Here is a 16,538-nt window from a genome sequence, read left to right as displayed (position 1 = left end):
ATCGAGATCAAGGTTTTAGTTTTTTTCCATCTCTACAAACTGCTGTAGTCAATGTTGGTTCCATTCTCTGGTCAAAAGATGCCTGCAATGTTTGCAGGTATCACATACAGATAAGATGGTGAGCTGAGAAAGCAGAGAGAGCCCACATCTTCTTGCAGCTTTCTTAAGAGCAAGACTATTTTTTTTGTAAAAGCCCTCATCAGATTTCCACTTTAGCTCTTGAGCTAGATGTTACACACCTTGTCCTAAACCAATCACTGGCAATGAGAATGGGATACCCCCCTAAAACAAGTAAAACAGTCTAGAAGTTGACTGCCTACAAGATGAGGCAGGAAGATAGCAGAACAAAATCAGGTAAGGCACCGAGGGAGAAACAGATTCCAGGTGATGTCTACTACAAAGTGCATTGCATTTGTGTTTAAACTGCTTTCCTACATCATCTTAAAAATATATATTATTGTGATGAAATACCATAATTTACTAACCTTTGCCCTAATTCTTTGTTTAATTTCAATAGGTTTATACAATAAAATGTGAGATCATGTTTTTCAAACCTCAAATTTCTTTGCCAGTGATTTCTAGGGATTAGAGTGGGTGAGATTTTTCTATGAAGCTAGTTTAAGTTATACTAGAGAAAAAAAAGTTTTATATGAATTGAACATTAAAGAGATGATACTACTATTTTAAAATATCATCTTGGTATTTTAATTAGCCCTCAAACAAGCAGTAAAATATATATATAATTTTTCTGGGATTGAGAACTAGACAGTACAGGCAAGGTCCATGACAGGCTAATTTATTCATAATTAGACCCTGCTAGCATTTAGTTTACTTATGTTATCTCGGGCTCTCAAACTTCTAAGTAAATTTTACTTGGGAAAATCCCAGAATTTTTTCAGCATTTTTAATATCAACAACAGCACAATCTTCTCCATTTATTGGGTGCCTATTATCTGCCATATTATCTTTTATTATTATAATTAACCCTAAAAAATCAATATCATTACCTCCAGAGATTACCTGTAAGTAGATTACAAAAGGACACTTTCCAGAAAGTGGTGAAAATAGCTATCTCGTCTTTGTTTTCTAACTCAAACATCCATAGCATTTCATTGAGCTAAATTGCCCAGAATAGTAGCTGCTTAATAAATAGTTGTTGAATCAGTGAATGAAAAAATTTTAAGCTCAAATGAGTGTTTTTGCTCCCCTGGATCATTAAAATGCCATTTAAATATCACACCATATATTCTCTACCAATTAAGGTACATTTAGCAGAATATAGTCCATTCAGTTTAAATTGATTCACTTGATTTGATTTGGTTTGTTGTAATAGGTGAAAGTATGGTCCTCCCCAGAGCTTTAAATAATGTTCCTAGTTCCCCCCAATCGCCCTACCTAAAGTATAGCTAATTATGTAGGAAAAAGAATCTTCTCCACAGGAAAGTCATTTTGTCTGCCTGGCTATTTTAGATGGAGTTTATTAGCAGAATGGAACCAGTAATGAAAGGATGGCTAACATGGGTGACCTTTCTCATTAGTCACAAAGATCAGAAGGCATAAAATTGTGGAGAAACCTTTCCATCCTTACAACTTTGTTAGGAAGAATTGCAGATTAAATCCATAAACTCAGGACACTACCATCTTGAAGCAGAGCACTTTCAATTTCCTTTGGAAGCAGGCAAGCAACAAGTGAGCCAGCTCCTATTTCACATGCTCACTGACACGAATCTTGTCAGGATTTGAAGTGTAGTATGAGTTTCTGTGCATTTGTACATGTCTGTGTATGCACATGTGGGTCAGCCTTATTTTGCATCTCTCATGCTACTGGTTTCATACTTATGATCCAGTGAGTTGTATTCACCTGTTGCTGCCTGGAATCCTATACTCATCTGAAGACTGCTGTCAGCACAGGCTAGACACCACAGTACAGTTGTTGCTAGAGATGATGAAATAATAGATCCTTCATAACCTCAATCACTGTGTGTCTTAAGCCACCAGGTATCTGCCACCATGCCACTCACTTATGCTTCCACATGAGTGTTTAGGAAGTAAAAGGGAAGTAAGAAATTTAAGGGATGTTACACTGGTTGACTTCCTCATATATGCTGGCTATAAGGCACTTTGTGTATCACCTTCTTAGTCCTCCCAGTGATTCTTCAGTTAGATATTATTCCAGTTTCACAGATGGGAAGCAAGGACCCTGGGAGTTAAACAGCATACCTGGGATCATAAAGCCAGTAAAACTGCAATTGCAACTCGGGGCTCAGTTGAGGAGACAAAAAGAAATCTAGAGATTTTTGTAAAATAAAAACATTATTAATGGGCTCTTGATATAATCACTCAGCAGATTAATACAACTGCTTCTTATTCTAATAAGTATGTAGCATCCAGATGACACATTGTTATATATTATGATCTTATTGTAAGCACACATCAGAAATAGGATGTTTAATGCAGGTAGCCATATTTATGAAACATTTAAAGACTTCTGTGTGTACACAGAAAGATGCTGAAGGAATAGAGAGTTCAGAAATTATATGACAAGAGAATTTTATTATAAGCTACAATCATAAAATACCTCAATCTAGCTGTCTCATTGGAGCACTTGAGGCTAAATACCAAAAAAATTAATTCCCTTCCTAAAGATCTCTGACCTTTCCACTGCATCAAGTGATGGTAATAAAACAATCTCAGGAATTTTCCTTACAAGGAGTCACACCTCAGGCTGATTTTAAGTCAAAGGCCTTGCCTCCAGAGTTCAAGTAGTATCTTCCCTTGGGGTAGCGTAGGTTCCCCAAGAAAATGACCACATTCCATTCAGTCCTAGGAAGAGGGTCTAAGAAGCTGTAGATTCATATTAGGTAAAATTTTATAAAGATTATAAATGTCTGACAACAAAAGGGGAAAGAAAGAAAACTCCTATTCTCCTTCTCAAAACAAAGTGATCTGTCAAAATCCCAATATTATGGGATAAAATCATGTCTTAACTGTCTCAAAAAGGAGAAATCAATGCTTGGATACATTTATTTTTATTTTAGGTTAGAATTAATAATTGTCAGAGATGAATACTAACCTGAGTCCATTTGACTCCAAGCTTGTGTTCTTGATTTCTAGCCATTGGTTCCCAGAGACATTTAAGTGGAAATTATTCAGTTGCCTGTCAGGGGTGTGTTGAAAGGAACCTCACATTGGGAAGCAGGCTGGTCTTCGTAACCTCTTAGATCTTTTCATTTTCTCAGCTTCTTTGATGTTTTGATGCAGCTGGGTGACATACTTAAAAAACTCAGGTAAGGCTAATGATGAAAATTGGTGCTTAAAATAGAGCTTTGGAGGCTTTCACTTACCTTGATCTTCTCTGTATAACTCTGTGGATGATTGGCATTTGGCTCCATTAAAGGTTTATACACCATGGGCAAAATGTTAGAAATTGCTCCCTCCAACCTTATTATAACATGGTTCTTGGCAGCTAAGCCACATGCCAACTCCTGAGTGGTTTACTTGGTGTGAAGATAATTACTCTAGGGTTAATTACAGAATTCTTCCAGCTTTATTACACAGATTCCTCAGAGAGAGTGTCTATTTTTTTTTTTTTTGGATGCAGTATGTAAGACTGACTACATATAAATGTGCTGTATCATTTGCAGGCATGAATCCATATAATTGAATAAACTTCCAAGAGGCTGAATGGTGAAGTTTACTTGGTTCTTCCATTCCTACCTCCCATTTCTTTTTTTAAACATTGTGGGCATACAGTGATAGTGTGTTAGAAATTTTCTAGATTTACCATGGGCTAATTGAGCACATGAGTTAGAAATTATGAGATTTTTTAAAACTGTAAATTCCTTTCTCTGAAACATCTAAAACTATTGAATATTCTCATTTTAAGTCCTTTTTCTGCATTGTCTCCAAAGTTTTGTCAACCAGATTTTTTTTTGCTTCAATTAACAGAAACCATAAAGGGATTTAAATAATGAGGACATCATATGATATGTAACTTTCAAATTACAAAAAAAAAAAAATACAGATATAGGGATATAGCGAGTGGGAATTATATAAGCTGTCTGGCTCTGCCTCTTTGGATTCTCTTTGTTTTCTTCTCAGTGTCTTCGCTGTCTTCAGGGTGGCTCATCATGGCTGCAGAATGGTTACCAACTGCAACTGGGGCACCATGTTTCTCAGGCCACATTCATTGGGAGAAAATGAGAGATATTTCTAATGCATGCAATATGAGTCCTTCATTCAGTTTATGCGGCACAACCTAGGTTACTGGACCAGTACGAGTGTAGAGAGAAATGCCTCTGCAAATCTGGAATGATTCAGAATGATTGAAATTTATTTCTAAAACTGAGATGTTAGTTCACAAACTGACTGTTTCACATGGAGGGCAAGGAGAGACCAAAGAAAGAAGTAGACTACTACAGATTTATAGATGACATGTTTTAATAAGCAAAGGAAAGCTTTCCTTGGGGGCAAGGGGGCATGGGACAAGTGGATGTCTGCACCTACACACCAGAATTTTTTAAGTTTATATAGAGTCCTCACTCAGCAACACTTTAGTCTCTAAAAGCATATGTTTCGGGGACATCTCCCACTGTGAGAATGGTGGACAGAATATAAAGTTAAAGGACAGGAGAGGGGGTGAGCAATCTCTGGTAGCGGGTCAGCCAGCAGTCATGTTCTTTTCATTACCTCCTGAAGCATAGGGATGGATTCAATTTCCATTCTGTCTTGTGAGAAGGGCAGAGTGGGTACCTGAATATCACTGGTGTCCTGCTAGCAAGCAAGGAGGTGTGATAAGTAATGGATAGGCAACCAAAGGTTTCCTTTATGCAAGACAACACATTCTTCCAGTAACTCCTCACTCTCCTAAGCCTATTCTCCTTTCACAGACGCTTCAGTGCTGGTGTTCTCAGGATTCTATACTTGAAATTTTGTTTTTACTCTAGAGATGATTTGTGTGTTATTATAATAGATAGCATGCATATCTATATCATAGATGTATATGACTAAGGGAACAGACTCTGAAGCCAAGCAACCTAAATTTGAATTCCATTTGATTATGCGTTGCTTGATTCATCTTAAGCAATTTCTTAAATTCTATATGTCTCATTTTCTTAAAATGGAAAATTAGGACAAAAACAGAATTTATCTCATAAGGCAAAAGGTTTTATAAGGATTCAGTAACAAAATATGTAAAACTCACAAAGTCCCTGGCCTCATTTTAAAAAACCTTCCTTATGGTTCTTCAGCCTCAAGAAAGGTTAATATGAGCAAAGGAAGGAAAAAGAGAGAAGACAAGGCATCATGTCCTGTTTCTTATTATTTTATTTCAGGTTCAAAAGGACAACAATGATAAATGTTTTAAGAAACAACTTGTGTTTCTTTATACTCCTTCGGAGGAGGAAATCAACATGCATTGTGATCTTGGTATATGCTGAGCGCTGCTGGGGGTACTTTAAATTCACCTTCTTTTGTAATTTCCTTCAAACCACATGAAGCAACATTGTTGTTATTCTTTTACAATAAAAGATCCCAGGCTCAGAAAACATGAAGTACTTGCCCAAGGACAGATAGTACATAGGGAAATCAGGATTTGAAGTCTGATTAGTGTAACTTTGCTTGCTTATTTTTACTTATTCCTTAGACTTTGGTTTAATCATTGTTTCTTCTTTAATGCCTTTTCTGACCACTCAGACTAGTTTCTGTGATTCTTTGCTTTCAGAAGAACTTCTGCTGCAGTGGTATTGTTCATCACATCACCTTGTCATTGTCTGATATTGTCACATTTTTATGTGTTTTCCCCCATAAGACTATTTCCCACCCAGAGACTTTTACTTCCTGTTATGTTTTCAGCAGACAGCAGCCATATCAGTAAGTGTATATCGAATGAACAAATAAATTAATGGACAGACATGAGAGTCTTTAAATCCTATGCTGTTCTTTCTTCTGATACTTAGATCTTCAGTCTTCCCTTAACAGAAATGTGCCACTTTGGGAAGGTGGGAGATGTATGTGTGTATGTATGTGTGTGCATATATATGAAAACCAAATGATTTGGCAAAATCTGATTTACATATACTGGTAAAATAGGTCATATTAGTGTAGATTTATCTGTATATTCTGGAGATATTCTAGTAAGCTAGAACTCCAAAGGACCTCAGTACCTTACTTCTTCCCACTCAAGGCTGGGATGGTGTAGACTGGAAAAATGAAGGACAAAAAGAAGTAATCAAGAAGTCCCTTGATTAATATCGGGAGGAGATATGGCAGACTTGAATTCTTAGGTCTCCTGCTCTTAAATGAAGATCTACCTTTTAAACATTTCTGCAGGGCACACACATCTGGTTATATCACTTTGTCAGATCATTTGACTTTCCTTTGTAAAGCAGAAAAAAATCTTGAGAAAACTTTAGATTATAACAAAAGAACAAAACGTATATGTATATGTGTGTGAAAATGGAATACAAATCTTATAGTTTCTCGTCCCCCTTTAGCTTTTTCTTTTCACTTGTTTTTCCCTTCTTTGTTACTATTCTTAATTATTCATTTATCAGGGGCATGCATATTATACACAGTCAGAAAATATCAATTTATTGTAAAGCCAAAGATTTAGATATTTATTGGGACAGGGAAAATGAGTTCCAAGAGAAAGGTTTGTGGTTGTTCTCCAAATTAATGTACAATATATAGAAGCACTGAAGGAAAACAATTTTTATTTTCACAGTAAGTAAACACTGACTTTGTCACTTTAAATAGCTCTACAGCTTTCTTTGGAAGGCAGGTAAGGAACACTTCATAAAAATAAATTTTATGGATGCAATTTATTTCTTACATGTTGGGTTATTCATAAATCTATTAAAGCCACTCAGATGATTAGGTGATCATATTTACATAGCAAATATTTACTAAGTGTCTTGTAAGCATTAAGTGTTATGCTGAGTAAAATGCTAGATGAGTCTTAGTTATTATTCTCAAGGAGTTTTCCATTCAGCAACACCAACCTTATGTATGGTACACACCAGTTTATGAAGGTTGTCGTTATTGTCATTTTTATTTGCATTAACACATGTTGATAGTTATAACAGTCTTAAAGCAAGGTGGGTGAGTATGTTTTTTTCATTTTACAAATGAGAAAATGGAGATTTAAGGATGTCAAGTAACTTGGTTCAACTCAAAATAGTTAAATGATGCCAAGATTTGAATTCAAAGCACTTAACATAATGCCCCATGGACTTCACACAGCACCATGCCTTAGATTCTAGTAATAAGGGAATTTGCATCACTTCGTTTCTTATATTATGAAGCTGGAACTTCAATGTATGTTATTAGTATTAATAGTCTAAAACAATAACACCAACAAAGTGAAATGCTATCACTGCATAGTTAATTTTTCTTACAAAGCACATCATTTATCATAGTATTGAAACTCATTTTGTGCATATCAGTTACTACACTGGATTGTGTGTCTGTATCTTGCTTTCTTGGTTTTTTTGTTTTGTTTTGTTTTGTTTTGTTTTACCTCTCCCTTCCAGAAAACAAACAAAACAAACAAACAAACAAACTCCTGGTATTTTTACATATAGTGCTTACTCAATAACAATGTGTTAGGTTGAATTATATGTGTCTACCTCTACAAGACAGTTTATTATAGTGTTAAACAAGTTCTGGTGTCAGACTCTTTGGGTTTCAATCCTATCTCCACCACTGATAAGCTTTGTGACCTCTGGCAAGTTTCCTAATCTCTCTGTGACTTTGTCTCCTCATCAAAAGCAAAGATTAATGTAATTATGTCATACTGAGTCCTTATTAAATGTGAAGATGTTCGTAGCACACTGACAGCTTCAGTTAGAACTGAATTTCTTATATTTAAAACTTATTCCTGTTTCTTTCTCATTTTACTATTGATCTCAACTTGATTATATAGAAAAATCTCCTGGCAACCTGCGTAAAATGTAGAGTCCTGGACCCCACTTCCCAGGTAATTATACCCTGCAGGCTTGATGTGGACTCAAACAATTTGCATTTGTCCCAAGCATTCCTGGGTGACTTTACTGTACGTGGTCCACCATCCACATTTCGAGAAACTCAGCAGTGGGGTACTTACATATACATTTTCTTGTGTAGTCTGCATACCATTCCCGGTCCCTGTCCTGTGTCCTGGTTGGGTGACAACACTGTGTGTTTTCATAATTCCCTGAATTGCTACCCGCAAGATGGCAGGGACATTCCAGGTTTCCAGTCATATTCACATTTCAACCCTGCCCAGCATCTTCACTGAATCATTAAGTCTCTAAAAGCTGGAGGGAACTAAGCTTTTTCCACTAAACCACCAATCTCTCTAATTTTTTGGAAGGTACCTTGAAATGTCAAAGGGACCTCAGAAGCAACATTTTCAGCATAGCTATTAGTGGGTAGACCCACAAGCCAGTTTCCAGGAGTTAAATGCTGATGACAGTTCCTTCTTTAGAAGGAAAATAGAAAAGAAGAAGAAAAGTTAAGAAGCTCATATTAAAATTATGTACATGTGGAGTTAGAATGTGGCACTCATGCATTCAGATGCCAGAAATCCTTCCTGGAAAGCTCATATGTAAACAAAAGTTGGGGCTTCGGTAAGAAAGTAAAGAAAAAACTGAGCTAAGCCAGCTCCTTGACTGGAAGGAGCTGTAAATAACAAAAATTGCTTCTGCTTCTCTAGTGCTAAGTGCCAGGCACTATGGCACGTATCTTCTGCCCATTTTACAGGGTCAAGATCTTATATATAGATACGGCTAGCCAGAGGTAGAGATAGGAGTAGCTCAGCCTCTCTCCCTCCCCAACCTCATAAAAAGAACACACTAGTAGTCTCGTTGGCTTCTTTACCATGATATTTCTGGCCAGGTTATCTCTGCCAGAAAGGACCTGTGGATTTTTTTTTTAATTAATTTTTTTTTTTTTAGGACCTGTGGATCTTAATAGTGCCATCTCAAAGAATAATTCAGCCTGATTGAAGGAGAAGAGGGGAAGTAATTAGTTAAGAGGATTAACTGAGTTACAAAATGAAACCCCTTTATTTCCCTTTAGTGAAAAGTAGAAGGAAGAGGCTTTGAAAAAAGGAGGAGAGATGCCTGGGTGGCTCAGTAGTTGAGTGTCTGCCTTCGGCCCAGGGCGTGATCCTGGAGTCCTGGGATCGAGTCCCACATCGGGCTCCTTTCAGGGAGCCTGCTTCTCCCTCTGCCTGTGTCTCTACCTCTCTCTCTCTCTCTCTGTGTCTCTCATGAATAAATAAATAAATAAATATTTTTAAAAAAAGAAAAAAAGAAGGAAAACAAAGCTGAAGTATGTTGAGTAGAGAGAGGTTTTACTTTGTTTTAGTGGTAGAGATCATTGTTAGGTACAATCCGTGCTCTCCTAAACTAAGGGGTAATATGGTATTCTAACCTACTGGCTGAGAACACAGTCCCTAGGTTTACATTTCATCTGCCTCACTTACTTTGTGACCTTTGCAGTTACTTAAACCCTGCATGCCTTTGTGTTTTGTCCTACCTCGTTTTCTCTATAAATGGTGATGGTGATGGTGATGGTGCGCTATCTCTTTGGACTGGCACCAAGAATAAATTATTTTAATGTAGGTAAAATGCTTAGAAAAGAGCCTGGAACACAATGACCACAACTGAAACATTTGCATTTGCATACAGTCATATTCATGTCTGTATTCTTTAAGCTGTGAGCTCTTCGAGGTATGGAGACATATCTAATTGTTCCTCATTCCTTCAGTTTCTAGCATGGGAACTGATTCCGAGATGAATTAGCTATTCAGATGAATACGACTCTGTATTTTTCCTTTTTCACGAAATTCATTCCACTAAGCACCATATAGGAATAGTTCTGAGTAGTTTAAGATCATGCCAGAGAAGCTCAGGGTTTAAGCACTTTTCTCGTTTCAGGTATTAGAGGGGAAGTTTTTGTTATTGTTGTTTTTTGTTTCAGTTTGACCACACTCAGAGCCTAAATCCCATCCAAAGGAAGAAATGGCCATAAAAAAGTAGATGGAAAAAAGGTAAGAGAAAGAGAGATGCCAAGATAGAAAATATTTATTAAAAGTCACGGGTGCCTGTCCTGCTGCAGACGTCATCTCTTTTAACGTAGAGGGGTTTTTTTTTTTTTTTTTTTTTTTTTTTTTTTTTTTTTTTTTTTTTTTTTTTTAGCTCTCTCTTCAAATATTTGCTTCATTTGAAGTATTTTGTTTACTTTGAGTAGGAAGTTCATTCATGAACATGAGTTCAAGGAAATCCACGCACATTTCCCTACACATGCACACTGTGTAGGAGGAAGAGAACAATCTTCATTTTAACACTTCTGGATGTCAATAGAGATGTTCCATAACAGTAGCTACCTTATTGGTGGCCTGCTGACTATTTCTATTCTAGCAAAGAATGGAATGAATGTGATTAATATGAGGTACTGCAGAACATATTCTGTCACTGACCCAGAAGAAAGCCTCTTTCAACTCTCTGAAATTCTCGCTTTTTCCTGTTTACAGTATGTGGGCTAACCAGCTGTGTGTTTGGTTCTTAGTATGAATGGATGGATGGATGGATGGATGGATGGATGGATGAATGAATGAATGAATGAATTTTTCCTGTTCAAGAAATCTACTCAACTCAAATTTCTGTACCACACTGGGCCAGGGAATGAATGTTTACCGAAGTCAGAGAAGAAGGAAGTTTGTTTCAGTTTTACCACAACCAGCAGTTAAAGCAGGTGGTGTGTTTAAGAAAGCAGTTAAATCCCAGCATTTAAGCCTGTCATGATCTTCATTTGGTCACTTTATAAAGAAAAATCTCTGACCCTCCTTTTCTGGTGAAATTTGCTAGGAAAAATCCATAATGAGGTCTGATTATTGGAGGCTTAAAGTTTCTTTTCTGGCATTCATTTAAAAATAATGAAGGCTCGAAGCCACCTTAACAATAGATCTGATTTGACCTGACTGATTAAAAGGGTCAATGGGAATTCATTTTTTTTCTCCATTACGGGGTGGGGGGTGGGGAACAAACTTAAGAAAAATAGGCCTTCTGCATCTATATTAGGACATCTTTGTGATTAGAAGAGTCAGAATTCACATACAGCTGAGCAAAAGAATTCTTTAGTAAAAGAACCTGTACCACCAAACTGTAGTTATCTTAAGTCAGGTGGAAAGCCTTTTCTGCTGTATTTGTTTTATTTGCCTAAGTTGTCTTTATGGAAGGAGTATATAAATAATTATATCAAGAGTAATTGAGAAGGTTTTCCATTGGTGAACATTTTGGTGAAGGTTAGTCTCAGATAAAGCACATGCACCTCAAACAAAACCAGCAACCTAGATTAGGTTTTACAAGTGGTTTGAAGCCAGAGAGCACTAGAATGAACAATAAATCTGTCACATATTGCTGTGTGATGTTGGCTGAACTACCTAACGGCTTGAAGCCTTAGTTTTCTCTTCTCATCTGTAAAGTGAAGTTAATACTTAAATAGCTCAGACCCTCAATATATGGAATGATTGTGTTGTCATTATTGGTTTTGTTGTTGTTATTTGATTATGTTTATACTTACCTGGCCTAGTATCTATTTCTGATCCCATCTACTCAATGAAATATTCTATTCTTGCCCACAAAAAATGAGCAGATAGACTCCACTCTTTAAAAATGCTATTTAGGGCAACCCCAGTGGCCCAGTGGTTTAGCATCGCCTTCAGCCCAGGCCGTGATCCTGGAGACCGGGGATCAAGTCCCATGTCGGGCTCCCTGCATGGAGCCTGCTTCTCCCTCTGCCTATGTCTCTGCCTCTCTCTCTCTCTGTGTCTCTCATGAATAAATAAATAAGTAAATAAATAAATAAATAAATAAATAAATAAATAAGCTATTTATTTGAAGCCCACTTATGAGTCAGTTACCTGAACACTAAGATGATTTTCTTCTCCATGTTAATAATAGCCAACTCATTTCTAGCACCTATTCTTTGCCAGACTTTGTGCAAATACTTTACATATATTGTGCTGTTAATCTCTATAAATGTCCCATAGAAAATTTTTAAAAAAGCTAAGGCTTAGCAATGGTATTATTTTCCAAGGTCACACAAGGTAGTTTATAGCAGCACCAAGCCCAATCCAGATTTTCCCAACTCAAAATCCCTGTCTTTTTTTTTTATTGCACCATTTTGCCTTTCACTGGTCAGAAAAGTAATGATCCAGGACAGGATGGCTCAAACATGGGGCTAATTTGCAAAAGCTCACCAAACTCAGAATGTAGCTAACTTTTAGACCATTGTCTCTTTGTGTTGGTATATCTCAGGAAGCCTTCAGTTACAAGGAACAGGAAAACCTGACTCAAACAACTGTACAGATAGGGAAATTAATCACCCCACCTACTACAAGATCAGAGATAGGAAGAGTGTTAATCTTAATTCATTTTGTAGTGCAACAGCACTTTAAAGGTCCAATGTCCTTTCCATCTCTCCTTTCTGCCTATTCAGTGTGACTTTTTTTTTTTTTTAAGATTTTATTCATTTATTCATGAGAAACACACAGAAAGAGAGAGACGGGGGCAGAGACACCGGCAGAGGGAGAAGCAGGCTTCATGCAGGGAGCCGGACATGGGACTCCATCCCTGGTCTCCAGGATCATTCCCTGGGCTGAAGGTGGCGCTAAACCGCTGAGCCACCCAGGCTGCCCCATTCAGTGTGACTTTTATGTTTGTCATACTAAAATGATTTCTGAAGGTCCATATATCATATATGGATATTTCTTCCTGTATCTCTTAGGAATGTTGAATCGTTTTCCAGAAGCCCCAGTAGACATTTTTAATTTTTTTTTTCATTTTTGTTTTTTTTAATATCTCATACTAGGATTGGGATATATGCCCATAATAAACAATCAATGGCAAATAGATTGTGATTAATATGACAGGCTCAAACTTTTGAAGTGGGATGGATGCTGGAACACAACCAATAAACCTCTCAAATGCATGTGTGTGTGCATGTGCACATGTGCACACACATGTGGGGAGCCACATGGAGGGATCTTGCAATATTTCTAAACACAGTGGATAATATCCCTACTTCTCTGAAAATAGAGTAGCTTCTTATTCTTCTTAGTGGTATCCATTCCAATGTGGAAATAGGGAATATGTGACCAGCTTTTACGGAATTGAGAATACTCCTTCCAGTTATTTAAGTATACAGTAGAATCCATCAGATATGAGAAGTCAGGTTTGATAAAGCCAGGAGTGCCTTGACTCTGGTCCAGTTTGTTATCACTTGCCACTCTCTAATTGAATAGGAGTGGCAATTGGATAAATTAAATAAGCTCATTCAGGGGAATCACTTGAATAAGAGAATCTGGAGTCATAATGCCAAAGGCTTACTCATAAGGAAAGTCCTTCAACAGTGCATTTTAAGAACTGTGATGAGTTGATTTATATTGTATAGAAGTTTCAGTGAGGTCTCCGTCAATATTTTCATTTCTTTTTGGATAAACACTTTGGATTGGTATTGCGAAGGAATAGGGCTAGGGAATTTTGCAAATTGATATAACTTTTACATTTTGACTATCAAACTAGAAATATGTTTCATGAAAATTTAGTGTTGATTTATTTTTAAAAATTAGCATTCTAATAGGTATATAGTGGTATCCCACTTGAGTTTTAACTTGCTTTTCCCAAAGGATTAATGATGTTTTGTACTTTTTCATGTGTTTGTCATTTCTATGTCCTTTTGATGTGTATAAATATTTGCCCCATTTTTAATTGGGTTATCTGTCTTTATTTATGATTTAATTGTAGGAGTTCTTTATATGTTGGTGATACAACTCCTTTGTAAAATATGTTCTATAAATATCTTCCCAAACTATAAATTATCTATTATTTCCTTTACAAAATCTTATATTAAGCAGAAGTTTTAATTTTGATTAAGTCTAATATATAAAGGTATAATTTTGGTGGTTAGGGTATCTAAATAAATTTTGTGTATACTTAGATTGCAGAGATATTCTCCTATATATTTTTCTAGAATTTTAGCTTTTATGTTTATGTATATGATTAACCTCAAAATAATTTTTGGGTATACTTTGAGGTCGATATCAAGGTTGTCCCCCTCTACTTTCTATGGAAGTGCAGTTATTTGAGCACGAGCATCATTTGTTGAAAAGATAGTCCTTCATTGGTTTGCTTCAGTGACTTTACAAGAAATGAATCATCTATAAGAGTTGGTCTATTAATGGTTTCTTTATGAAATTCTATTAACTGATAATCTCTTTCTGCTAACACTTCGTGATTACTATAGGTTGGTCTTGATTCCTGTAAGTTTGGAAGTTAACATTATTAGTCTTCCAACTTTTTTTTTTAATTAAAAAAATACTGTCTTTATTATTCAAGTTTTTTTTTACATACAAATTTTAGAATCCATTATTAATTTTTACAAGACTGCCTGCTGGAATTTTGATTAACATTGCATAGATGGAGGATAGAGACACAGATATACAGATAAAACTAGAAATAATTGGTATCATAATAACAAAATAATCTTAGTAATGTAACCCATAGACATGATAGATTAATGACATAGCTGGGTCTTTTAAAACAATCTCCAAATAGAACTTTGCAGTTTCTGATGTAAAGTTTCCACATATTTTGGTAAATTAATTTCTAAGTAGCTTTTGTTTGATAATGGTATGATAATGATAATCATTTTCCATTTTGCTCTCCATTTGCTTATAGGTATGTAATTGATTTTTGTTAATTAACCTAGCCTCCTGTGATATTGTTAAACTCATGTTATTACTTCTGGTAGGGGTATTTTGGTATGTTTCTTATCAATTCCTGTAAACATACTCATATCATCTGTGAATATTTGAACTTTTCTCTTGCCTTTATTTTTCTTACCTTTTATACTGGATTGAAACATCTGTATGATTTTAAATAGAAATGGTAATAAGAGATCTTAAGGGAAAATATTCATACTGTTCTATTACATATAATATTATTGGTAGGATTATTATATATGCCCATGATCATGTTGAGAAATTTTCTTTCTAACCCCAGTTTGCCAATAATTTTTGTAATGAATACATGTTAAATTTTAACAGTTCTTTTTCTGTCCACTCCTTCTGGGACTCCATTTATATCTAAGTTTAGTCACTTAATACTGTCCCATAGCTTACTGATCCTCTGTTAACTTTACTTCAGTGAATTTTTTTTTTTTTACTTTTTTTATGCTTCAGTGCAGAAAATTTCCATTTCTATGTCTCTCTCTGTCTTTTTCGTTATTAGATTGGCAGTTAATTTTATCCAATGAATATTTCATTTGAGGTGTTGGATTTTTCAATTCTAGGAATTTTATTTTACTCCTTTTAAATATCTTCCCTTTCTCTTCTCTTCATACTCTGGCTTTTCTCTACCTTCTTGAACATATTTCTTTAAAATAGCTGGCTTAATACCCTTACCTACTAATTCTGTGATTTGGATTTGATATGCTAATACTTTTTCTTTCTTTCTTTTTTAAGATTTTATTTATTTAACCAAATAATTTTATTTATTATCCACAGAAAGAGAGGTAGAGACATAGGCAGAGGGAGGAGCAGGCTCCCTGGGGGGAGCCTGATGTGGGACTCCATCCTAGGACTCCAGGATGAAGACCTGAGGTGAAGACAGATGCTCAACCACTGAGTCACCCAGGAGTCCCTTGATATGTTAATACTTTTTCAAAGTCTTCTTCACCTGTGTTCATGATGAATATCATTCTTTGGTTTTTATATATAAATAAAATATATATATATATTGATATCAGGGTAGTTTATAAATTGAGTTGGCAAGTTGTTTCTCTATTTTGTGGAATATTTGAATAAACTTAGTTACATATATTTTTTTATTTGAATGCATGATAAAATTTACCATTGAAGTGACTGGTCTGGTAGTTTTCTTTCCAGAAGATAATTCAATTATAAATTCATTTTAAAAACTTTTAACTTAAGCTCACACTACTTTAATTTCCTGTTACTTCCCACATCAATTTTGACAATTCGTATCCCTCAAGAGAACTGTTCATTTCTTCTAGGATTTTTTAAAATTATCAGCATCAATTTGACTAATATTACCTTTATATGTCTTTATAATCCCTATAAATCCAGTGGTGATGTCTTTTTATCATTGGTAATATTCTTAATTTGGGATTTTTTTCTATTTTACTGACCACTTTGCATTTTTTAAATATATATTTTCCAAATGCAGCCTTTGATATTATTTTTCTATTGTGTTTACACTTATTACTCTGAATTTTCTTATTTAGTTTTACTTCCTTCTACTTATTTTGGGTTTAATTTGACCTATTCATCTATATTTTTCAATTGAAGCTTATTTCTTTGATTTGAGAGCTTTCTTTTTAGTAAAAGCAATTTTTTTAAAAGCTCCTTATTTTAGGGATGCCTGGGTGGCTCAGTCAGTAAAGTGTTTGCCTTCCAGTTCACATTCTGATCCCAGTGTCCTGGAATGGAACCCTGAGTCAGGCTCTCTGCTCAGCAGGAAGCCTGCCTC

General features: G+C 35.6%; 1 protein-coding gene across 2 annotated transcripts in view; it reads left to right on the top strand.

The window, feature by feature from the left end:
- TENM4 (teneurin transmembrane protein 4) overlaps positions 1-16,538 on the top strand; it is a 2,813,748-nt gene that overhangs the window by 1,122,714 nt on the left and 1,674,496 nt on the right. Inside the window, exon 9 of one of the 2 annotated variants that reach the window (XM_072794811.1) lies at positions 9,967-10,036. The exons of the other annotated variant lie outside the window; for it this stretch is intronic. The gene's annotated coding sequence lies outside the window, so the exon portion shown is untranslated. The remainder of the gene's footprint in view (positions 1-9,966; positions 10,037-16,538) is intronic. 2 annotated transcript variants of the gene reach the window in all.

Source organism: Canis lupus, chromosome 23 (assembly GCF_048164855.1).
Source record: "Canis lupus baileyi chromosome 23, mCanLup2.hap1, whole genome shotgun sequence".
NCBI lineage: Eukaryota > Metazoa > Chordata > Mammalia > Carnivora > Canidae > Canis > Canis lupus.
Note: the sequence above shows the minus strand (reverse complement) of the source record. Positions and strands in the feature narration are given on the sequence as shown.